Genomic DNA, 26,089 nt, shown 5'->3' on the forward strand with positions numbered 1-26,089 from the left:
CGCATCATCTGTGTCCAGCTTACAATCTACTGTGAATTTCATCAGTGATTGGATGAATACCAATCAACTCAAGCTAATCCCAGGCAAAATGGAGTTGATCCTCACTGGCGGGCTGGCCAACCCTTGGAATTCCATCTTTTGGCCTCCGCCATTAGGGAGCCCCACCTTCCAACCAGCTCGGGAAAAAGCCTGGGAATCATTATCAGCAATGATCTAACCATGAAGGCTCAGATCAGCTCAGTGGTTTCTGCGTGTTTTTTCCTTCTCAGGAGAATTCGGAAAATCAGCAGATTCCTTTCCACCGCAGCTCTGACCCAAGTGGTTCTTGTCCTGGTCATTTCGCTTATTGACTATGCAAACTCCCTGTATACTCGCATACCGGCCTACCAGTTACATCCGCTGCAACTGGTCCAGAATCAGGCCGCTAGGTTCATCTTCGGTCAGCCTAAACACCTCTCGCTTTGCACTATGGAGTGTGGCACTATGGATATATCTCCTTCTTGACACTATTTGCATATCTCAGACATGTCTACCCTCTCGCTTCTCACCATGGAGTGTGGCACTAAAGATATATCTCCTTCTTGGCACTATGTGCATATCTCGGACATGTCTAACCTCTCTCTTTTCACTATGGAGTGTGGTACTACGGATATATCTCCTTCTTGGCACTATGTGCATATCCCGGACATATCTAACCTCTTGCTTCTCACTATGGGTGGTGGTACTAGGGATATGTCTCCATCTTGGCACTATGTGCAAATCTAAGATATGTCTAACCTCTCACTTCTCACTATGGAGTATAGTACAATGAATATATCTCCTTCTTGGCACTATGTGCATATCTCGGACATGTCTGACCTCTCGCTTCTCACCATGGAGTGTGGTACTACAGATATATCTCCTATTTGCCACTATGTGCCTATCTCTGACATGTTTGACCTCTGGCTTCTCACTATGGAGTGTGGCACTACGGATATATCTCCTTCTTGGCACTATGTGAATATCTATGATACATCGAACCTCTCGCTTCTCACCATGGAGTGTGGCACTATGGATATATCTCCTTCTTGGCACTATGTGCATATCTAAGATACATCTAACCTCTCGCGCCTCACCATGGAGTGTGGTACTACAGATATATCTGCGTCTTGGCACTATGTGCCTATTTCGGACATGTCTGACCTCTCGCGTCTCACCATGGAGTATGGCACTATGGATATATCTCCTTCTTGACACTCTGTGTATGTGCATATCTCAGACATGTCTAACCTCTTGCTTCTCACTATAGAGTGTGGCACTGTGTGTACAACTCTGACAGTTGTCTTCTACCCCTATAAGGCGTGGCACTGTGTGTGTTCTCTGACCTATCCGTTCCCTGTGTGTCTATTTTGTACCTCTCTGTTGTCCCTATGGAGCTTGACAATATGTATATATCTCTGTCTTGGCACTATGTGTACATCTCTGCCTTGTATCTCCTGACTTCTACAAAGCACTAGACAGTGTGTTTCCATTTGCCCTGTTCATTCTCATCCTTCGGTCTTCAGAGAAGTTAATCATACTTTGGTTCCAGCAGGGCCTAACTTAAAAGAAAGGTTTACCTGCACTTTATTACGCCATACTTTGGTGCTACAAGGCCACCAACAAGTAGAACCAGAGCACAAGAGGTTAGATCTGTCTGGAAAGAAGATGACTTTCCGTTCCCACAACCCTCCACTCGCCGGCTCCTGAAATAGAGAGCAAGGCGACCCTCCTTCGCCTTTCCAACTGATCCTTCTCTGGGCTGTCACTTCTCTCGTGTCGTCAGAACATTTGTTTTCACCACCTAAGCTTTTTTCAAAAAAATAACTGATATCGTGCATTGCTTTCATGACAGCAAATGAAGACTACAACTCCCAGAATGCATTGTGTTGTGGAACAAATGGTGCAAGGTGGCAAGCCTGGCCCAACCACAATCCCATTATCTGAGCATCAGGTGATTCCACATTTGATTTCCACGTGCTCCATGAGTGGATTCCCACACGGCCTCAGGAAGTGATCCCTGCCACTGATGGACTTACCCTCAGAGAGAAGATGAGTGCGGCTATCCCCAGAGGCAGGCAACAGAAAACCATGGTCACTAGGGAGTAGCCCAGGTACGATTGCACCTTCTCTGGAGGCAGGGGCGGCCTCGACAGCTCCAGGCCTCTCACCGCTGTTGGCCACTGACTGGGGTCTTCCAGGTAAGGCGGGTAGAGGAATCCAGGGTAGGGTGGAGGCAGGGGGTCCGCCCCATATCCCTCTGTCGGAGGAGGGGGGTTGGGGTACCCCCCTGGGTCAGTATTGGTATGCCCGGCAGGATCCACACACCAGGCAGAGCGCCAGAAGTCGCCCTCCACGTAGGGGGGCGGGGGGAGGCTGTGCTTGTCAGCTTCAGTTTCAAACGCCATGTTGTTCATGGTTGGAGGTCTCTTCACTCTGCCCGTCTCTCGCTGTCTCCACTGAGTGCCAGTCAGCACTTCTGCTGAGCCGGTTATCAGACAGTGCCAGGCGTGATTGTTAATCAATAGCTGAGCATGAATAGGGAAGTGAGGTCACGTGACGTTCTCCCACTGTTTCCTTTTGCAGGCCTCACCGCTCTGCACAAAGGTCCATTCCCAGGATCAGCCAGTCAGCCTAGAGTGACCTCACAGGCTCCGCCACTCTGCCCTTCGACCCCGAGAAGGGTTCTACCAGACTCGATAAACGGTGCATGCCAGCTTCCGCCATCCTGCCCCATCTGTCCCAACCCGGGCTCTGCCCAACAAGCCATACAATGTATACCCGCTCCACTCCACACCAGACTCTGCCCACCAAGCCATTGAAGTACCACGTCACACTATGCCACCCTGCTCTACTGATCAGCAATGGCCCTGCCATTGTACCCGCATCCAAAGTTATGCCAGTCTACTCCTAGCGTGCCCTTTCAGACATTGTCACTCGACCCAAGGACTTAGCTCCAAGGCACAGATAATTTGCTCCAAAAATCTTCCTATCAGGCTCTGCCATAAACATTGCCTTCCTGGCCATGATAGAAGATTACACCCAAACCCCTGCCTTCTCTGTCACCTGTCCCAACACTTCCTCCCAGTTTTCTGCAATGCACTCTGCCAGTTCGTGGCGCTGCCAAACTTTCGCAGCGCTTTCCATGGTGCTGTCAGTGGCTTTCTTCTGAAGATGCCACTCTCACTGACAAACCATCCGAGGCAGTGTCTGCCTTCTCCGGTAATGCATGGCAGACGCGTCTGGTGTTCTTGAATGGTGCCTGCCTGTCATGGTCCGGTTTTGCAAATGCTCGCATTAAGCCACGCCCCGGATTCTACTGTGCCCTCTGCCAGGGACTGCCAGGCCTCATCGGCGCCCCCCCTCCACACTGCTGTGCTGCTGCCCAGTGTCTTCTCCCAGGTACTTACACTCTTCACAAATTCCCAGGTGCTCTTCCCACGAAGCAAAGTAAACTGCAGGAATACAAACACAAAGGACCTTCGACCCTTGTTCTGCCAACATTTCAGCCGGTGCCTGCCCCTCTAGGGTCCCTTCCCTGGCTGCGTCGCCGGGTCGGAGTGGATTCAAGGTGGTTTATTATCGTGCATATGTTTGCTGGGCCAGCCCTCAGGAATTGCCTAAAAACACACACACTCAAGAGTTTTTCTCCGCTACAACTGGGGTGGGGGAGGGGAGTGAGAAAGAGAGAGAGAGAGTGTGTGTGTGTGTTTATATTTAATAAACTGGGGGCCAGATGTATCAAGATACCCTTTTGCGATTCTCAAATAGCGATTTTTTGAGAATCGCTATTTGAGAATTGCAAAATTGAGTGTGACTGAGCAGGGAGGTTGTGCTTTGCCTGTTGAGATGTCCTTTCCTGTGAATGTTACTGGAATACAATAAAAAAAATGTATTGCATTGTATGGTAGCATTTCTGGGTAACACTTTTCTTTCCTTCTGGGGGGGGGGGTTCATAGTAGTCAGTGGGCACAGCAAGTTAAGGGACAACTTTCCAAAGATAGCATGTGGGAGAGAGAGGGACTAAGGCTAGGTGGACAGGAAGGAACAGGGGGAAAGGCCAAGGCAGGGATGGATTGGGATTAAAAATCGTCTCGGACATGCTAAAAAAAAGTGGCCCACATTTGCATATTGCCTTTCTGCAAAACACTTTTCCTGCAAAATGTTATTTAAAACAAAAAAGGGGGGGGGGGGGGTTTAAAAAAAATACACGGATTACTTTACACTAGTGAAACACACCTGAAAACATGTGAGGCCACTTTTGGTCAGGCCCCCCCCGCTCCTCTCAATATGCATATATTAATGAGCCGGCCCAGCGAGACAAAAGGAGTGACACCGCTGCTGTTGAAAAAAAGGAGGTAATGGATGCCAATCTGCCTCCAGAAAGGCCATTAGTGCACCCACTGGGTCGCTGGCGACATCGAACAACGCAGAAACCACCCAAATCAGACCCCCATATATATATATATATATATCAAACAAATGCAATCTCCCGAGCTCCGACCACAGCGACCCAGGAAATCACGCGGATCCAGTAATTATAAGCACAGTTCTTTTATTCAAAAGCTGAACCAAGCAATCTGACGCGTTTCGGGCATCCGCCCTTGCTCACAGACAGTCAGAGTTGGTAATGCATGCGTTTTAAATAGTAATCACTGAGCAGTGAAAAAATGCATTTTTTTACTCTTTTTTTCATAGTACACCACGTGATAATAAACAGTGAGGACAAACTACTAGTGAATGGTAGCCTAGTCTGTTTTCCAAACAATATTGAAATAACAACAGTTCGAAAAATTCATTAACAGGTTAAAATCCATATGTTAAATTGACAAAAATGAGAACCCATGATACAAAAGTTTTAAAAAGATTTTAAAAACTTTTTTTCTATACACAGCATAAAGTGCAAATACCAAAAGATTTTTCATATATAACACAAATATTAGTATATATAGATAGCCCTCGTTAATTTTTAATGTTGATAGTGCAAATAGCATATTAAAGTGCAAAGTGCATAGTGCATAGTGCATAGTTAAAAAATGATAGTTGCAGTTATACCAGATGCAATTGAAAACCAGTAATGATACTATTGGTTATGTGCAAAATATGCTTGAATGTAAACAATATTGTATTACATCTGTAACTATCAACGTGCAAAACAGCATAATATGTAAACATATGACTGCAGCAGAAAAAATAATAAGGCATGGGCTATTTGGCATCTAATCATGGGAGTTTCGTAGTCAAGAAACGAACTGTTGTAAGAACATGTTTCTACACGGATCACAGAAAAAAACTTTTTATGTCTATGTCCTCAAATAAGTGTGTCAGAAAAAATAAATGCAAAACACCTCAATGGTCAATCACCGTGAAAAATTGTATAAATAATACGTGCAACAACCCAACAAGGAGACAAATAGTGGAACACGTGGAGAGGGGGCGGGGGCAAGAACCAACTGAACCCCACCACCCAAAGTAATGCAAAGTGTATTGGAAAGAGCAGGGCTAAGGTTACAGAAACACATGTAGGTCTTCCGTGTTGTTAAGACCATTCAGGGATCTACTGTCTAATTCAAGAATGAAATGAGATTCCATTCTTCTCAGCATCTTTACCCTGTCCCCGCCTCTTCTAGGTTTATCTATTGCGGAGATGACAAAGTATGACAGGCACTCCAGATTATTATTATGCATTGCCTTGAAGTGCCTGGCTACAGGGTAGGCTGGGTCGTTGTTAACAATGGCACGTAGATGCTGGAGGATCCTAACGTGTACAGGTTGTCGAGTACTGCCGACATACCTGAGTCCACATGTGCAGGTTAAAACATATATGGCAAATTCAGTCTTACAATTGTATTGGCCCCTAATTTGAATAGGGTCTGGACTGAATGGCGTGTTGTATTGCCGAGTACTTTTGCCAAATTTGCAAGCCCTGCAGGAGGTGCAACGTAAAAAGCCAGATCTAGTTTTCAACCATTCCTGCTTTTTTCTTAATTCAGGAAACTCATGGCAGACGTGGGATCTGAGAGAGGGACCCTTCCTGAAGGTGACAATGGGTACTTCTGCTAATTGGGGTTTGAGTACAGGATCTGTAGCAAGGACTGGCCATCTTTTAGATAGAATGGATTTTATTTGCCTTGCCTGTCTGCTATACGGTGTGAGGAACCTGGGGTTCGTGGTGTCCTCATCAGAGGTGCAAGATGTGTTAGCACTGCTGTTAATTGCAAGTAAGGAAGCACGGGATCTAGTCTTGGCTTTGGCCATAGCTTTTGTAAGGACTGATTCACGGTACCCCCTAGCACGAAATCTCGCCAAGGCTTCATTGGTGCAGGATATCAAATCAGAGTCTGTACTGCAGATTCTTTTAATTCTCAATAGTTCACCTAGGGGAATGTTATCTACCACATGGCGCGGATGTGCACTGCTGGCGTGCAAAATACTATTCCCCGCAGTACTTTTACGATGTAGTTTGGTGGTCATCCTGCCATTGTGGATCTGGATTTTAACATCCAAGAATTCTGCCTCACATTCACTGATGGAACTAGTGAATTTCAGATTTTCATTATTCACATTGATAGAATCAATGAACAGTTGTGCACTGTGTTTGTCACCCTGCCATAACAAAAAAACGTCGTCAATATAACGGAGCCAAAGTAAAACATGATCAGAGTAAATTTGGGCATGTTGTCGTCTGAGGACATGTTCCTCCCACCAGCCCACGTGCAAGCACGCGTAGCTGGGAGAGAAACATGCCCCCATGGCGACCCCACGTCTTTGCAGATATAGGTCACTCCCAAAAAGAAAGAAATTATTGTGGAGACACCAGGATGTTAACTCGATCAAAACTTTGTTGTGCTGGTAACAGTTTATGGGTCTATTGCCAAGGAAAAACTCTAAAGCTTTGATACCACACACATGCTCTATACTGGTATAGAGCGACTCTATGTCCAAAGTGATCAAGAGCATTTGTTCATTCCACTGGATATTTTGAATTTTAGCCAGGAAATCGCCAGTGTCTCTGACATATGTGGGTAGTTCCTGGACCAGGCTCTGCAGGAAGTAATCAATGTATTCAGTGACATGTTCAGCCACTCCTGCAATGGCCGAAATGATCGGTCGGCCTGGCACTGGTCTTGATAGTTTATGTATCTTGGGGAGTAAATAAAGTTTTGGCAAAACAGGAAATTCGACATGGAGGAATTCAAATTCCTGTAAGGAAATCATACCTTCCCTTTTGTATTTGAAAAGTAATTTCTTAAGCGATTCCCTTGAAGCTTCAAAGTGTTTCATGTTGGTGATCGAATAACAAGTATCATCACCAAGCTGTCGCTTTGCCTCCTTAATGTATTCCTCTTGGGGCCAGATGACCACATTGCCCCCCTTGTCGGCCATGGTCACTATGATGTTGTGATCACTGCTTAATTTTTTGACCAAAGCATGGTAGTCCGTTTCCTGTTTGCTTCTATATCGCTTTTTGTGCTTTATCTGATGATGTAGTCGCTTTAGATCCTCTACTACCACGTCTTGAAACACATCAATGGAGTCTCTGGGCATGGTAGGGTTGAATTTAGACGTCGGTTTAAAAGGACTGGTGTTGGCTCCAATTTGGGGAATGTCAGCTGCCCTCAATTCATCCTGTGTGGATGCAAGTTCTTCAGTGAGAGCGTCATTGCCCAAAAGATTTAGTACAGTAAGTGCTGTTCGAGTGTCACTAGCTGGAAGCATCGGTAGGTTGGGAAGAACATTGATAGTCATACCAACTCCTTGTGTTGTTTTATTATTTAGACCCTCCTTAATCTCAAAGAATTTTTTAAGCTTCCATTTTCTGATGTACATGTAGACATCTATGCGGGTCTTGGCATAGTTAAAATCAGTAGCAGGACAATACGAGAGACCAAGACTTAAAAGTTGTTGCTCAGCCTTGGTAAGGTCAATGGAGGAAAGGTTTACTACGGTATTGTCACTCACTTGTTTTTGCGCCAATATTGCCGCTTTGGTTTTTTGGGCACTTTTGTGTTTTTTCCGGCGCTGGCCCCGTCTTCTGTTGTTCCTGGCACGCTTTGCTGCTGCTGCTGCCCCTTTTGAGTGTACTGGAGTTATGTGGAGTTAGGGTGACCAGACGTCCCGGTTTTCCCCGGACGGTCCGGGGTTTTGGAGAAGTGTCCCGGTGTCCCGGCACTTTCCTCCAACTTAGAGAAATGTCCGGGTTTTTGGATAGTGCCTGGGTTATTAAAGGAAATGTCCCGGTTTTTAAGCACGGGTCGGGTGAACCTGCAAGTTAATTAGTGTTATGCAGGCTCACATTGCAACCCGCCCTCCAGGCGGCAGAAGTTCAGTTCTTTACCTCTCCTGCTGTGCTGCTTCGCCTCACTTGAGCAGCACAGCAGGATATAATGAGGTGTGAATCAGGGCTGCAGAGGCCACAGGGCAAGGCCAGGCCCTGCAGTAGCTGGACCCTGGTGCTCTTTATGTTCTTAAAAAATGTATTTATTTGTACATGTATATATATATATATATATATATATATATATATATATATATATATATATATATATATCCCTGAAACCTGAGAGAACATTTAGTCCTTTTTCTATGTTTGTGCCCGTCCCGGTTTTTAATTTTGAAAATCTGGTCACCCTATGTGGAGTGGGATTGTGTGTCATGGAGCGTAATTATTTGAAATTGTATTTTGTGTTGTGTAGTGGTATGTTGTGGAGATTAATTATGTTGTGTGCTGTTGAATTTTGTTTCATGATGTGGTATTCTGTGGTGTGAACTGGATGTATTTTCTATATATATAAACCTCCTGGAAAAAGAACTCCTTAAGTTACAGGTAGATTCGCCCCAAATTGGCCATCGCGCGGTGCCGGTATTATTATATGCCAACGACGCGGTATTGTTAGCCAGAACCCCCTTGGGGTTGCAGAAGTTGATTGATGGTTTTGTTGATTTTATGGCCAAACTAGATCTATCAACAAACCTCGAAAAATCTTATATTATGTCAACAGGACCAAAAGAAAAAGGGAATATCATCTATCATATCGGTTCACACAAAATTGGCCAGGTTAAGACTTTTTCATATCTTGACATACAGTTTGACAACCAACTGACTTTTAAACCCCTGGTGGAGAAACATGCAACTAAACTGGCGGCGTCATCCGGTGCTATCATGGGGTTCGGGAGAAGACTGGGCAGATGGTCCCCAGAGCAAATATTAAATCTGTATAGATCAATATGCTTTGCCAAGGTCACTTACGGTGCAGAACTTTGGGGTTTTGTTGATAAAAAATTGTACCAAATACAGGTGGAAGAAAATAAGTTCTTCAGAAGAATTCTGAAATTTCCACAGAGTGCACCGGCCGTCATCATTCACGAGGAAGTTGGAGAGTCCTACATTGAAGATCGTATTAGAATGAAATCTCTCCTAGCCTGGGTTAAAATCTGGACCAACCCTGATGCGACATTCACAAGGCAAGTTATAAAAGACTGCCTAAAACGGGATAAATGGGCTCATATACCTTGGCTGAAGTACATCAAGGACTCTATGGAGGATATTGACTGTAAAAACTTATTTGCAGCCCCAGAATCAGTTCAGTTCAGTTTTTAACGTCTTTATTTCGATTTTTCATCATAAAAGACACATATATACAAAAGATTTACATAGTCTACAATAGATACAGCATAGTCATAACGATATCCCTATCTGCTGAGAATAAAATAACGGTTAAAAAACTTTTCTCAGAACGGTTAAGTACGACTAGGGCAGAGAGGGAAAGACGCAAGCCCACTGTTTTATCTTACTGCCAATTAACAGTGAAGCAAGGAATGGAACTGTACTTGAGGGTGAATCATAATGCACAGGATCGCTACCATATGACCCGTTTTAGACTGAATATGCTCCACCATTTATTTGCGGTTCCCCCTGGGTTCACTCTTACAGTGGAGGCGAAGGGTACCTGCGGCTGCGACGCTAGGTCTCCGCAGGATACCCTTCACTTTGTTCTGCTATGTCCTTTTTACTCTGCCCCAAGGCGTACGTTTTTAGTAGGGATTCTGAAAGAATCAAAACTCAGACAAGCAAAAATGGCCTTGAAGTTCCTACAGGAAGCCCCAGATGCCCATACACTGTTCTGTATTGTGAACTTCATTCGAGTTGCATTACGGTTAAGGAACACAAGAGAAAATTGACTCTAATGCCATTTAATCCCTTATAGACAACTCCTTTTCCCTAGCTTAATGAAAATATGTGTTTTTAGCTGATTTTTTAAAAAATGTATACATTTTTATGTATGTATTGTATATGTGCTTTTATGGTGTCTTTTTAAGTACCGAATAAAGACTAATACATTGAATTGAATTGAATTAGATGTATGTGTTGTGTTATATAAATGTGTTGTTGAGTTGATGTGGTTTGCTGGCAAATTATTTGGTGTGGAATGGAAATGTGTGGTGTGAAATTATGTTGCGTGGAACTGTGGCTTTGAGTGAAATGATGCTCTTTGGAATTATGTTAATGAACAACAAAAATGCCAATGCTGAGTTCTACTCCAAATCATATCATATTCAACAAGCTAACAACAAATGAATTATTAGCCCTGTGTTGGATTTAATCCATCGATATATTTTTTTTTTTTTCAAAATTTCAAAAGAACACACATAGTACACAATGAATTTATAAATATGTGCGAACACCTAGAAATTGTTTAGGATACAAACGTACACCACAAAAATGAACAAACACATATTGTGACACATTCGCGCATAAATCCTTACACACCTGATTCAACTCGTCTTTAAAACCAACTCACACACCTTCAAGCTTGCGAAACCAGACAAGACACACAACAACGAATAATATAAGGGAAATGTCTATGTGTAAATCAAAAGGTTTTTGAATAAGCCACAGGGGGATCTTTTAGAGACTTGCAGACTGTGCATCGCTACTCAAATACATCAATACATGTACACATTAACAACATAAACCCTACAAACAAGGTCGACGCGTTTCGAATCAGGCCCTTTGTCCAATTCTCATCAGGACCAGACAGAGAATCTGAAAGAGGAAAAACAAGTTCCCTTAAAATCGACACAATTCAGTGTATGATGAAGACAACAATCAAGCGAGTACCAGCTCCACAAACTCCCTACCTGAGTGATCACAGCTGTCGATACGACTGGTTTTTTGAAAGAGGAAAAGGGGTGAACGTCTGTGAACCAAATAAGCCCAAGGTTAGTACACACGATTAGTGCCTATTTGTCATTCTAGGAATAAAAGAGCCCAGGAGCGGGGCATTACCTGCAACAAGGACTGAGTGAGGACAAAACTCCTGGTTAAAATGCTGGAAAACTGTTTGGCTTCTTCATATAAACAGAGTACCCACGGGCTGTAAAACAGGGAAAAGCCGCTAAGTGGCACGTACTGGGCCGATCTGAGCAGACTCAATGTGAATGGTTACAGGGATTACCTTTTGTGATGAGTCTCTGAAGGATGAAAGTGTGGTGCAGGTATTTAATATCTGCGAAGCCCCTCAGACGGTGGACTCAGTTGCATTACTGTTCGCCATGTTTCTACAAAGAGTAAAGAGCGCTCGTCAATAATCCGCAGAACTTTCATGCTAAATGAAGCAAACTGGCGTGTTGTAACGGGGGTAAAAGTTGTTTGTTCAATGCGCGGTACGTACCTTATGCGACAGCCTCCACATGATCGAGAAAGAAAGACGGGCCGAAATTCAATGCGGCCGTACGTTCCGAGTCACCCGCGGTACTGAGGGAGACGGTTTGAAACGGGTGTCTAATGACAAGCATTGCTATTGGTCCGTAGGAGTCCATAGGGATTCTTGTAGTTGTAGTGTATTGAAGCACCAAAGGTTCAGTTCCGTGTAGATTGGGAGGGGGTTTCAGCAATTATCAGTTGCTACAAGGGTTGCTGGGAGTGTTACAGTGCCCTCGGTAACTCCGAGTATTCGTTCAGTCCATTAGTAGCGGTGTCAAATCTCAGGATATGTTGTGCTTCACGTTGACAGAGTTTTGCTTCCATATCACCTCCTCTGATATCCATTTCCAGTTTGGACAGCACCGTCCATTTTAGATCATTTTCTGTATGTTTTTCAGAGATCCAATGACTTACCAAAGGTGCATTCGCCACAAGTCTTCTTACTCTTGACTTATGTTGGGTGATCCACTGGCGGATCTCTTGTGACGTTTTTCCAACATATAGTTTCTGGCAAGGGCACAGAATTCCGTAGACAACATTTTTGGTTTTGCAATTCGAAAAGGCAGAGTGTTTCCAGGAGATGCCATTATGTGCAAAAACATCTCCTTCCATTGTGTTGTCACAACACACGCAAGTGCCGCATTTATGGTGTCCATGTATGGGCTGTAGGCTGAACATGCTCCGCAATGTTGGTGTTTCCTTTTTGGGTAGTGCTGCTTGTACCACAAAGTTGGCAATACTCCTCTCCTTTTTAAAGGCAAACAGTGGCGGTTGTTGTAAACTGGCTTCTAGTTTCTTTACCAAGTGCCAATTTTGATTGACCACTTTTTTAAGCTGATTTGCATCCGGGCAAAATGTGGTCACGCAAACGATTCTGTTTAATGGTGGCTTAGACTTTTTCTCGAAAAGGGATTCTCGTGGGGTCCACCATGCTCTCTGCATGGCATGTTTGAGTAGTTTCTTCGGATAGCCGCGTTCCATGAGACGTTCAAGTAGATTTTAGGCATGTTCAAAATATTCATCTTTGAATGTGCAATTACGTCTGATACGTAAGAATTGGCCAAATGGAAGATTTTGGCGAAGGTTCCGTGGATGATTACTTGTGTAGTGTAGTGCGCGGTTACGGTCTGTGGCTTTTCTGAAGAGGGTGGTGGCTAGTGACCAATCTGATGAATACACTTTAACGTCCAAAAACGTGAATTGATGTTTAGCATGATTGATGGTGAACTGAATGTCTTTTGTGCGTCTGTTAAGCCAAGTCAAGAAATCTATAAGTTGTTCCTCTTCACCGCTCCAAATGAAAAAGGAATCATCAATATAGCGCATGTAATGGCTAATACGAGTAGAAAAAGGGTTGTTGTTCAAGATGAATTTAGCCTCAAAAAGTCCCATAAACAGGACTGCCAATTCCGGCGCAAAGAGGCAGCCCATGCCGACCCCTTTGATTTGGTAGAAGAAATCTGATCCAAACATAAAGTAGTTTTTTTGCAAAGCTGGTTTGGCCAGAGCGATGATGAAATCGGTCGGTACCCTCACAGGTTGTTCCCTTGTATTTAAAAAATATGACAAAGTGTCAAGGGCATCTTCCTGCGGAATCTGTGTATGAAGGGCGACCACGTCCATTGTCACCAGCTGGTGACAATGGACGTGGTCGCCCTTTATACACAGATTCCCAACCACCCTTGTAGCAACTGATAATTGCTGAAACCCCCTCCCCAATCTACACGGAACTGGACCTTTGGTGCTTCAATACACTACAACTACCAGAATCCCTATGGTCTCCTATGGACCAATAGCAATGCTTGTCATTAGACACCCGTTTCAAACCATCTCCCTCAGTACCGCGGGTGACTCGGAGCGTACGGCCGCATTGAACTTCGGCCTGTCTTTCTTTCTCGATCGTGTGGAGTCTGTCGCATAAGGTACGTACCGCGCATTGAACAAACAACTTTTACCCCCGTTACAACACGCCAGTTTGCTTCATTTAGCATGAAAGTTCTGCGGATTATTGACGAGCGCTCTTTACTCTTTGTAGAAACATGGCGAACAGTAATGGAACTGAGTCCACCGTCTGAGGGGCCTCGCAGATATTAAATACCTGCACCACACTTTCATCCTCCAGAGACTCATCACAAAAGGTAATCCCTGTAACCATTCACATTGAGTCTGCTCAGATCGGCCCAGTACTTGCCACTTAGCGGCTTTTCCCTGTTTTACAGCCCGTGGGTACTCTGTTTATATGAAGAAGCCAAACAGTTTTCCAGCATTTTAACCAGGAGACTTGTCCTCACTCAGTCCTTGTTGCAGGTAATGCCCCGCTTCTGGGCTCTTTCATTCCTAGAATGACAAATAGGCACTAATCGTGTGTACTAACCTTGGGCTTATTTGGTTCACAGACGTTCACCCCTTTTCCTCTTTTAAAAAAACAGTCGTATCGACAGCTGTGATCACTCAGGTAGGGAGTTTGTGGAGCTGGTACTCGCTTGATTGTTGTCTTCATCATACACTGAATTGTGTCGATTTTAAGGGAACTTGTTTTTCCTCTTTCAGATTCTCTGTCTGGTCCTGATGAGAATCGGACAAAGGGCCTGATTCGAAATGCGTCGACCTTGTTTGTAGGGTTTATGTTGTTAATTTGTACATGTATTGATGTATTTGAGTAGCGATGCATATTAAGTCTGGAAGTCTCTAAAAGATCCCCCTGTGGCTTATTCAAAAACCTTTTGATTTACACGTAGACATGTCCCTAATATTATTCGTTGTTGTGTGTCTTGTCTGGTTTCACAAGCTTGAATGTGTGTGAGTTTGTTTTAAAGACGAGTTGAATCAGGTGTGTAAGGATTTATGCGCGAATGTGTCACAATATGTGTTTGTTCATTTTTGTGGTGTACGTTTGTATCCTAAACAATTTCTAGGTGTTCGCACATATTTATAAATTCATTGTGTACTATGTGTGTTCTTTTGAAATTTGGAAAAAAAGAAATAATTATTGATGGATTAAATCCAACACAGGGCTAATAATTCATTTGTTGTTAGCTTGTTGAATATGATATGATTTGGAGTAGAACTCAGCATTGGCATTTTTGTTGTTCATTATCTAAATTAGACTCTGCTTTACTGAAGGTGAGTCAAAGCCCTTGTTCGGTTCTTTAGCTTTGGAATTATGTGGCTTTGTCACATGGCCGATAGGGGCTTTGTCGACATCACTAAGTTAGCATGAGGCCTGCTGCCATCATGCAGCTTTTGCACACATTACTCCATGATTTTTGCAATACCTGTTTATGCCTTTCACATGAGAACCGTCTGTTGAGTTCGTTCTCTGCTGGTTCCTGGAGTTTAGTCTGAACATTGTGAACAAGGTCGATAAACAATGCGAGTTGTTATTATGTTCTGTTCAGGTCCTAGCACCTAGACACAACATGCACATGCAGCTGCTTCTGGGTACTCGTACTTTGATATTAATGGGATGCATGTTGAGGAGGGACACAGAAGGAGAGGGATTTTTCCAGAGAGAAGAGCAACATGCATGTACGATGTAGAAATACCAACCATAGTGTAAGGTATGCGGTCTGCTGACAAAACCCAAAGATTTTATAATATATAATAATACTTCTCCTTACCAGGGGGAGGGTGGTTAGGCTTTATAGTCCTTTCTCCTCTGTCTTTATAAGATGACATCTCCCTTTATGATATTTGGCCTAGCTGTAATGCTAACTATTAGTTTTAGGCATTTTTCTGCTGGTTACAGCATGATAGTTAAAACAAACATGTTAAACTATACTCATGTTTCATTCAGTTCTTATTGTGGACAGGTACGAGAGTGTGAGCAAAAAGGTGTATCTTGTTACCACGATTCCTGAGAGATCCGGGAGTGTTGTGTTATGGGGTGTATAATCATTTGCTTCTTCATGAGTGTGTAGGAGAGCGAGTGAGACACTTTAGCTTGTGGGTCTTGGGTTCATGGGAACTAAGGTGGTGGGAAGGCTTAGCCGCTATATACCAAAGTCCCATATTCCTGCGGATAGTTCTGTGTATGTGCAGAATCCCTGCAACAGCATGATGTGGATTGTTGATATGTGGAAGTTGCCAGTGTCCTGGAGTGGAGTGGGTGGTGCAGAATGTCGTAGACTGTATTTGTTGGAGTAGAGTGTCATAGAGTGGAGTACGGGGAGTAGAGTGTTATATAGTTGAGTAGAGGGGAGCAGAGTTCAGTGGCAGAGGGTGTCATAGAGTGCAGTGTCGGAGAGTGGTGTCGAGTGGGATTGAGTGGGTTGAAGTGGATTGAGGTAGTTGGTGGATTGGACTGGGGTGCATTGGCTTTGGGTAGAGTGGGTTGAATTGGAATGGGTAGACTGGAGGGGGTGGATTGGATTGGAGTGGATTGAAATGGAGTGAGGTGGATTAGAGTTAGGTGGATTGGAGTTGGGTGGATTAGATTAGTTTGGGGGGATGTATTGGATTGGGGTGGGGTGGATTTCAGTGAGGTGGATTGTTTTGGATTGAAGTGGGATGGATTGGAGCAGGTCATATTGGAGTTGAACAGATTGGAGTGGGGCAGATTGGAGTGAATTCAGTTTGCAATTCCGGAAACGTTTTAAGCCTACCCTTAGCCCAGACATCGCCGACAGTCGAGAACCCAATCAAGTCCCACCTGTCAAAACCCTTCGTATTCCAGAGTTTGCCTAACATGTCAGAATCAAACAGGGGGGTGGCCTGCGTCAAACGACCCTTCCATCCCAAAGAACTAGTAACGTCACGCCAGATCTGCACCGCATGCTTAGTCGGCCCGTTAACACTTTTCCGGCCGTCCTAGTATACAATGCTCTGTTATAATTGACTCCAGGAAGAAGCCATCTATCTTTTGCATACCCAGGGTCAGAAGGGGGCCCATAAGTGCCAAGGTTATTTGCTGCCAATTGAGAAGACCAATAGTAGCGCCGTATATCAGGGAGCGCAATCCCGCCGTCATACCACGGAAGTGTCAATTTGGCTAATGCGATCCGGGGTCTACCTTCCCACAATAGACTGCGCTGTAATCCTTCCACCTCCCGAAAATAACTAACAGGTACTACATCTAAAGTGTTTTGTAGAGTGTATAGAAAACGAGGCAGAGACATCATTTTAAGGAGGGTTGCACGCCCCAACAAAGAGAGAGGAAGCTTCTTCCTGCCCGCGACATCGCTTTTAAGTCTAACCAAGGGGGGGAGGAGATTCCTTTCGTAACGAGCCATAGGGTCCAATGAAACAAATATCCCTAAATATTTGAAACCATCAGGAGCTATTTGAATCAGACAAGTTCGCGGGGGGAGCAGAGCATCCCCACTTAGAACGAACAAAAGCGATTTGCCCTAATTTATAGATAGTCCCAAATTCCGGCCAAAGGAGGTCAACACATTGCAAACCGCATCCAGGGATTTCCTAGGTGAAGCCAAATAAAGTAAAATATCGTTCGCATACAGAGAGATCCTGTTTTCTCACTGCGGTGACCACCGGAGACCTCGGACCAAGGGCTCCCAACGTATCCATGCAGCCAGTGGCTCCAGAGCCAAGGAGAACAAAAGGGGAGAGCGGGGACACCCCTGCCTGGTGCCACGGCCAAGACAAAATGGAGATGATACTCGATTATTCACTACCACCTGGGCAATTGGACCCAATGGCCAAAATCTGGGTCAAAACCAAATTTTGCTAAAACCGCCCACAAATAAGACCACTCTACGGTATCAAAGGCCATCGTTGCATCGAGCGATGCAATGACGGTGGGTTCCATCAGGGTATGGGCTCTAGTGATCACACCATACAATCTACACAAATTGAGGGCCGTGTTCCTGTGAGGGATGAAACCCGATTGGTCAGGATGGATCAGACCACTGATCGCCTTCATCAATCTAATAGAAAGGATCTTCGCAAGGATCTTGGGTTCCGCATTCAATTGTGAAATAGGCCTATAGGAAGCGCAACTCGATTTTGGTTTGCCCTCTTTATGTATAACTACTATAGAAGCTACTCTCTGATCGTAGGGCAATGTCCCCTGTTCCCGGACTTCAATAAACATGCGCCTCAAGTAGTGGGCAATCTTATCAGGCCAAAGCTTGTACAATTCGTTTGGGATCCCATTTGGTCCCAACGCCTTACCAGAATTTAGCGAGCACACCGCTTGTGCTACTTTATCCACAGTGAAGTTGCTGTCCATATACTCACTGTCCTCTGTGGTCAAACACGGAAGCTGCAAATCTCGCAGCATCAATTGGAAGTCTTCCTCCATAAGATCCGAAACCAAAGTGGATACCTTGCAAAAATAATCTGCAAAACTATCCACAATATTCTGGGGGTCTGTGATGCGTGTTCCGTTCTCCGTCATAATCTCTGGGACCACACGATCCACCCTATCCTTCTTGTCCAGCCAAGCAATAAGTTTCCCTGCTTTATCACCGACGTCATAGAACCGACCCTGCTGCTCTCTACTCAAGGCTTTCGCGCTGTCTGTGACCAGCGTTCTATATTCGTGCTGCTTGAGATTGAGGACATGCAGCTTACCACGCGTCACCTCCCACTCCAGCTCCACCTCCAGGCCAACTATCTCAGCCTCCAACTCTACCACTTCATTATTGTGGTCTCCTCTAGCCCCTGCGATCAATGAAAGAGCCTGACCCCGTAGAACCGGCTTAAAAGCTTCCTAAAGTGTAACCGCCGAGGACAGCGATCGTTCATTTTCTAGGAAATAGTGGTCTAATGCCTTAATCAGGTCTCTCCTAATTTTGGGATTGCGCAGATGCTAGGGATAAATGGGGGCCACCAAGCCTCAGACCCCGAGGAAACACCTATGCACGACCCAGAGCGGCGAATGATCCGATATACCTCTAGCAAGATGTGTCACCTCCACCACATAAGAAGCATGAGCCGCAGGAACAAGACAGTAATCCAATCTGGAAAGACTACCATGTGCCCCAGAATGAAAAGTACACTGCTTTTGGTCCGGATGGAGCAACCTCCAGCCGTCAACCAAACCCATCACCTCAAGGAAATCGGCCAGCCATCTATGAGTGCGTCCCATCTCCCGCGGAGGATGCCTATCCCTAACTCCCGAGATTACTGCGTAAGGTCCCCCCCCAGTATCAATAGACCACGCGGGAGAGCCAGCAAAGTTTTTCCCAAATCGTCGAACGTGAGAGCCTGCATGCCTGGAGGAACATAAACCGACAACAAGGAGAGAACATGACCCTCCCATCAGCCTATCACACCAACATACCTGCCCCTGTCATCCTCAAGTACGGAATCAATAACCAAAGGAAGCACCTTCCGGGCTAGGATTCCCACCCCTCTGGAGCCCGAAGTAAAGCCTGCATGTGCCACCAATCTGAATCCCATTCTATGCAGTGTTTTACATGTGTTCCCAATTAGATGAGTTTCTTGTAAGAGAGCCACGTTGGGGGTGTGACGTTTCATATATTGACGAACCACACCACGCTTGATTTTATACCCTAACCCATTCACATTCCAACTCAATACTTTCAGGTCCATACCCCCCATCACATGAGATGCCAACGGAGAGGCTGCCCCCCCACCCACTGATACATAGTCATGCCACCTTCCGATTCCATGCCCTGACAAACAACAACAAATACAATGAAAACACAACAAATAACCCCCCCCTCAAACAAACCCCACTTAGCACCCCCCTCCTGCACCCCTGCTCACGGTGTACATCCGCCCCCAACTCGCAGTGTGCCTGTCGCCCCATGGTCTAACTACCTATCTATCGAAAAGGAAACCCGAGGAGGAGTGCGACCCTCTGATTCCCTGCCTGACCCCTAAATTATCGTTGGACCTAGTTAAAACCATTACTACAATTAACATTTCCACAAACACTTCTCAGCCTGGGTCCACCCCCCAAATCGGCCCAGCCCCACCTGCAACAATGTGAATGATTATTCTTGCTCCTGCACGCCCTCATCTTCAGCACCACTCTGTCGTCGTTGCTCATCCCAGGAGGAAAGACTCTCCAGCCAATCCAAGGCAATTACAGGATTATCGAAGTAAAACGCCTTACCTTCATGTTCAACATGCAACTTGGCCGAGTGCATCATGGCGTACTTCAGTCCGTTATCACAGAGTTTCTTTTTGACACCCATTAAAGACTGCCGTTGTTTCTGTACCGCCTGCGAAAAATCTGGGAAGAAATTGAGGGTGGAGTTGTCATACTTCAGGGGGCCCCCAGCTCTGGAGGCCTGCAGGATAGCGTCTCTGTCCCTGAAATTAGGCACCCTCGCAATCATCGGCCGGGGCAGTGCTCCAGGTCGCGGTCTACCTCCCGGAATTCTGTGCGCTCTTTCCACTGTAAAAAAGTTTCCCAGCCCTTTGGGTTTCAAGTGATCGAGTATAATGTCTTCAACGAATAGGTCCGCAGCCTGTCCTTCGGCTTTCTCGGGTACACCAATAATGCGCACGTTGTTTCTACGAGCCCGTCCTTCATACTCATCCAACTTATGACCTGCGGCTGCGTTGGAGGCTTTGAGAGCACGCAAGTCTTGCTGCAATTGCGCCACATCCTCAGTAAGACTGGACGTCTTGATGTCTAGTGACTTTACCTTCTCACTAGTTTTGGTGAGGTCCACCCGGATTAAGTTAACCTCTATAGTGACCGTGTCCAATTTATGATCTAGGGACTCCATCTTTCGACCAAGAGAGGTCTTCTCTCCGTCGATCGCGATCATCACATCTTGCAGCGTGAATTCCGGTGCTGCAGCAAACGTGTCGATACTTCCATCTTGCGGCTTCCCAGTTCCGGAGGCGACCCTCTGGGTTGTGTGCAGCGATCTAGTTTGTTGGCTTGAGTGTACCTAGCCCCTCTAGCCGTCTTTGACTGTTGTTTCTCCGGCTCAGTTCTAGTCACCATGTCGAAGAACAGGGAAGAGCTGTTCCAGTAGTGGCCGCAAGCCTGCGACCACGACAATAGCACCTAGCAGAGCCTCGTGGGCGACACCGCATTCACCTCTGTCTGGTCAGTGCAGCACCCGACCCTCAAGCCGACCAGCGATCCAAGGGGACGGTCCCACCACACGCCAGATGACAATGATTATCGAACCAGCTCCAGTATAGTGGCAAGGAATTAGGCCTCCGCCTCACCAGTGACACTGCTGAGTCAACACAGCAGTCTGCAGCACAGGGGTCCCATGCCGATCGCATGCCCCTACATTTCTGCTCATGCTAGCCTTCTCCGCCAGCACTTCCACCACTCCGGCCAGGGCACCACAACCCAGGGCCGTCCAACTTGCCCCAGGCTCAGCCAGACAAACTCAGCCACACAAAAGTGTGCTTTCTAGACCAAGACCCTTCTCCCTGCCAAATTTGGGGTTATGTTGTTCAACCGTTCGACCTGTAGCCTTGTCTAAAGTTTCCTATGGAAATTGCTTGGAGAAAACACGTTTTGGGACCTCCCTTTTTCTCGGCACCTCCTTGACGAATCACCCCCAAACTTTCAACATAGGAGCTGATATGAACAAAGAATTAGTTTGGAGAATTCCATGAAGATTCATCAAAAGACGCCAAAGTTATAATTAAAACAAAAAATGCTCTTCCTATGGAAACTGGGTCCTAACTAGAACTAGATACTCGCTACCGCCAGAAGGTCATATATATATATATATATATATATATATATATATATATATATATATATATATTACCTACTGGCTATCGCCAGTAGGTATATATAGTTAGGATTAATTCCCTATGGGACTTTTGAAAATTCTATGTCTAATAACTTTGGCGTTTGTGGACGGAATCGGCTGAAATTTTCAGGAAAATGGCACATTTTGTTTCTGAGCAGCCCCTGAAAATTTGGTGGGGTTTCGTCAAGGGGGGGCTGAGAAAAAAGGGGGGTCCCAAAACGCGTTTTTTGCATTGAGTTTTCCATAGGGCGGTTGGACTCACTTTTAGCTCGAACGGCTGAATGGATTTGCACGAAACTTGGCAAAATTGTAGGGACTGTTAGCCCGATGTGCCTTTGCTAGGTCTCAATATATGTGCTCCAGTAGTTTTTGAGAAATTAACGTTCAAACCAAGATATATATCTGTAACAGCGCTCTGGGCAGCGATCCGGTCCGCTTACTTTTCGCTTATCGGAACTTTGCGCGCAGAAAGCTGATTGGCTCTCCGGTGTCTGTCAACATTCTAAACAGTCCGGAGCGGACGCCATCTTGTCTCTCGGTAGGATCGAGAGAGAAGAAGAGGTGGAAAACGAAGGGGGAATTTAATGAAAGGGGGCAAGGTATCCCCCTCTTGACCCCCTAGGAATGTTGTTGGGGTTATTAAAGGGTCCCGTGGGGAAAATAAAAAAAAAATGATTTTTCACGGTAGAAGCGCGGCCGCGAACTGGTAGCGAAACGGGAATTCGCCATTTTGTGCTTCGTAAATTAAATTACTAGTTATAAGTGGGTGCGGGAGACGTATCCTAATCCCCTATGTTTCCTGAGGGTGGGTGAGGAGGCTGATATATGTTGATACATCTCTTCCAGCGGCTGTGCGTGAGCTTTTTTTTTTTTTTGCTGCGTGACAGTCCGGAGCGGCCGCCATCTTGTCTCTCGGTAGGATCGAGAGAGAAGAAAAGGTGAAAAACTAAGGGGGAATTTAATGAAAGGGGGCAAGGTATCCCCCTCTTGACCCCCTAGGAATGTTGTTGGGGTTATTAAAGGGTCCCGTGGGGAAAATAAAAAAAAAATGATTTTTCACGGTAGAAGCGCTTCACGGGCCGCGAACTGGGCCGCAAACTGGTAGCGAAACGGGAATTCGCCATTTTGTGCTTCGTTAATTAAAGTACTAGGTATAAGGGGGTGCGGGAGACATATCCTAATCCCCTATGTTTCCTGAGGGTGGCTGAGGAGGCTGATATATGTTGATATATCTCTTCCAGCGGCTGCGCCATCTTGCCTTTTTTCGAATGCCACAATTTTGTCGTGCACGGCAGCCATTTTAGATGCCAGGCTGGTCCCAGGCTATCACCTACCCCTGCGGATGTAGTTTATGGCCCCAGCTGTAGAGAATTCAGACATGCCAATCCTCCTGATTCAGGCGTGTGAGTACTGATTTCAGTGCTAGTCTCCCGCCTCCCGATTTCTGCAAGCAAAAACCCGGGGGCATATTACGAACAACTAGCGATAATTTTTGTCTATAACTTGTTTAGAGACAAAAATTATCGCCGCACATCGGCGATTTTTATCGCAGATAAACCTTGCTATTATCGCAGAAAAGTCAGCGATATTCATGTATTATCAACCTAATGCTCTTAGCCATGTTATCCACCTCCCATTGGATAACATGGCTAAGAACTGCTCAGGGCAGGTGTTAGATTTTGGAGATATTCGCGCTTAGCGCGAATATCTCCAAAAGTTGGTAATAGAAGGTAGCGATGTTAGGGACTGTTTCCAGTCGCTAACATCTTGGCACGCCACTTTGCATGTCATTAGTGATAAGTATCACTGACATGCAAAGCCGGGCCCAAGATGGTCGCTATCTCCTTTTAGGTGTCACTAACTGGTGTTAGCGACAGCTTGATAATAGGGAAATAATTTTATCTCCGCTTTCATGGTTTTTAAAGCCAAAAAAGCGGAGATAAACCCCCTTGATAATATGCCCCACGATTCCTTGGGGGTTTCAGCTGACAGGGCTTGGTATTGTGTTACATGGTAATTTTTCCATGAAACGTCAGAGGGTCGATGCAGGGGTTCTAGAAGAGGTGATAAACCATTTAAGCCTCATGAACAAGCGCATGGTCTTTTAAAGATTTGTGAAGTACTCGGGGCGGCGGTGTGTGTGTGCCCTCTTTCAGGAGCGGGCGGGGGGGCACTGCCAGCAACTTGCCAGGTCAGGTAGTGTTCAACACGTGCATCACCCTTTCTCTGCCTGCTATTGCGCTCCATGCTTCGGAAAGGTAAGAAAAAGAACGTGCATTTGAGTTTGAAATGTCCGATCCTGCAGCAGCACACTTCCAAAGCCCACACATGACAATAACCCGAATCAAGGCCCCATTCACCCGTTTTAAAAAAAATAGATAACACTCCAACAAAGTAAGGTTATAAAACTTTATTAACTACTAACTTTAACAAACGGAACAAAAACTAAAAACATTTAAACATTTCTCAACACAAAAAGCAACAATGGTTAGAAGCTGTCTTTTGTGCGAATAGTCCCAAGGCAGCACAACGTGCAGAGTTCTGGACGGCACCCAGGTGATGTCGCCTGGGTGCCGCACTGGTTTAGGGATCCTACAATGCTGCTCCGAAAATTGGCGTGGGGCGTCCCGGGTGGGGCGGGGGGAGGCCTCGTCAGTAGCGGTCTGTTGTGCGAATAGTCCCAAGGCAGCACAACGTGCAGAGTTCTGGACGGCACCCAGGTGATGTCGCCTGGGTGCCGCACTGGTTTAGGGATCCTACAATGCAGCACAGAAAAACAGCGTGGGGCGTCCCGGGTGGTGCGGGGGGAGGCCTCGTCAGTAGCGGTCTGTGTCCAGTGTCACATGGCTGACACAACATGTACGACAGGCACCCAGGTGATGTCCAGTAAACTGCCGCACTGGTTTTGGTATCCTACAATGCTGCTCCGAAAATTGGCGTGCGGCGGCCCGGGGGGGCGTGGGGGAGCCGGCGTGAACGGGCCTCCCCAGGTGGCGGCCATCTAGCTGAGTTGCGCTCGCTCTTGCGGCCACAGCGTCTCGCTCACCATGTTGTTGAGTTGCTCCCACTCTTGCAGTGCAGCGATAGGCGGCTGCCACATGGCCCTTAAAATGGCGGACGGCTCCTCGGTTTTGGGTCTGGTCCACTGAAATGGCCCTGGGACACTTTGGAACTCGGACGCTTGCCTGCTAGGGCTTGGGCTCCATTCTCGAAAAGCGTCCCCTCAGCCGTGAAGATTGTATAAAAGTCTTGGGGGCCCCCGACTCCCGCAGGCTTCCGGTGGGGAGCGGCTGCCATGATTGCTCGCGGAATGACCACGACGGAGCCACGAGATGGTGGTGCTCTCATGCTGACGCCAGCTTCAGTCTGAATGATCCAGAAACAAGGTGGGGCTTTCATCGTTTGGGAAAAAAAAATGTTCTAAACCAATGAAAAGTGTTATTTTTAGGTCATATGACCAAGCCTTCCATCTTTAGGAAACCAAAAGTAAAATGAACCAATGAAAAGTTTTATAAACAAGTCACATGACCTGTTATGCGACATAGGGCTACAAAAAGCGTAGAAAATCCGTTGGCACGTGAGGCGGCGTCAGTAGCGGACCGATGTGCGAATAGGCCGAAGGCAGCACAACGCGCCGAGATCCGGATGGCACCGAGGTGGTGTCCAGCAAATTGCCGCACTGGTGTGGCCATCCTACAATGCTGCGCCGAAAGACGGCGTGTCCAGCTGAATTGCGGTCACTGTTGCGGTACAGTGACTCGAACGCGCCGAGATCCGGATGGCGCCGAGGTGGTGTCCAGCAAATTGCCGTACTGGTGTGGCCATCCTACAATGCTGCGCCGAAAGACGGCGTGTTCAGCTGAGTTCCGGTCACTCTTCCGGCACAGTGACTCGAACGCGCTGAGATCCGGATGGCACCGAGGTGGTGTCCAGCAAGTGGCTGCACTGGTGTGGCCATCCTACAATGCTGCGCCGGAAGTCGGCGTGGGGTGCCCCGTTGGCTTATGAGGTGATGTCAGTAGTGGACTGATGTGTGAATAGGTCGGAACCAGCACAAGGCGCCAAGATCCGAATGGCAAGTCCTGGATGTTGAGTGCCTCAGTTGAGATTTCTGAGCAGTGCTTGTAGGACTGTCTGAAGCTTATTTGCACCAGCTGCAGCTTCACTAGGTCCGGCGGAACTTTTTGCCTTTTCCTTTCTGCTTCTTTTCCTACAATGCGTTTCTTCTGAAGACACGACCAGGTCCCTGAATGTGTGCAGGGGGACGCTATTGATTGAATGAACGCGCCGAGATCTGGATGGCACCGAGGTGGTGTCCAGCAAATTGCCGCACTGGTGTGGCCATCCTACAATGCTGCGCCGAAAGTCGGCGTGGGGTGCCCCGTTGGTTTATGAGGTGATGTCAGTAGCGGACCGATGTGTGAATAGGTCGGAACCAGCACAAGGCGCCCTGCACTGTTGAGCCTTTTTCAATGTCTGTTTTTTGTTGTTTCCCCTCCATCAAAAACAAAACAAAAATACAAGGCGCCAAGATCCGAATGGCAAGTCCTGGATGTTGAGTGCCTCAGTTGAGAGTTCTGAGCAGTGCTTGTAAGACTGTCTGAAGCTTATTATAAGAATCAGAGTAAGTTGAAGACTGTCTGAAGCTTATTTGCACCTGCTGCAGCTTCACTAGGTCCGGCGGAACTTTTTTCCT

At 46.2% G+C, this 26,089-nt stretch overlaps 1 long non-coding RNA gene across 1 annotated transcript in view; it reads right to left on the reverse strand.

Moving 5' to 3' along the window:
* Window positions 1-2,524, reverse strand: part of LOC147701207 (uncharacterized) — a 46,503-nt gene extending 43,979 nt beyond the window's left edge. Inside the window, exon 1 of the long non-coding RNA XR_015297440.1 lies at window positions 2,058-2,524. This is a non-coding gene — a long non-coding RNA (uncharacterized LOC147701207). The remainder of the gene's footprint in view (window positions 1-2,057) is intronic.
* Window positions 2,525-26,089: the final 23,565 nt, after the last annotated feature.

Source organism: Lissotriton vulgaris, chromosome 7, assembly GCF_964263255.1.
Source record: "Lissotriton vulgaris chromosome 7, aLisVul1.2, whole genome shotgun sequence".
NCBI classification, from domain to species: Eukaryota; Metazoa; Chordata; class Amphibia; order Caudata; family Salamandridae; genus Lissotriton; species Lissotriton vulgaris.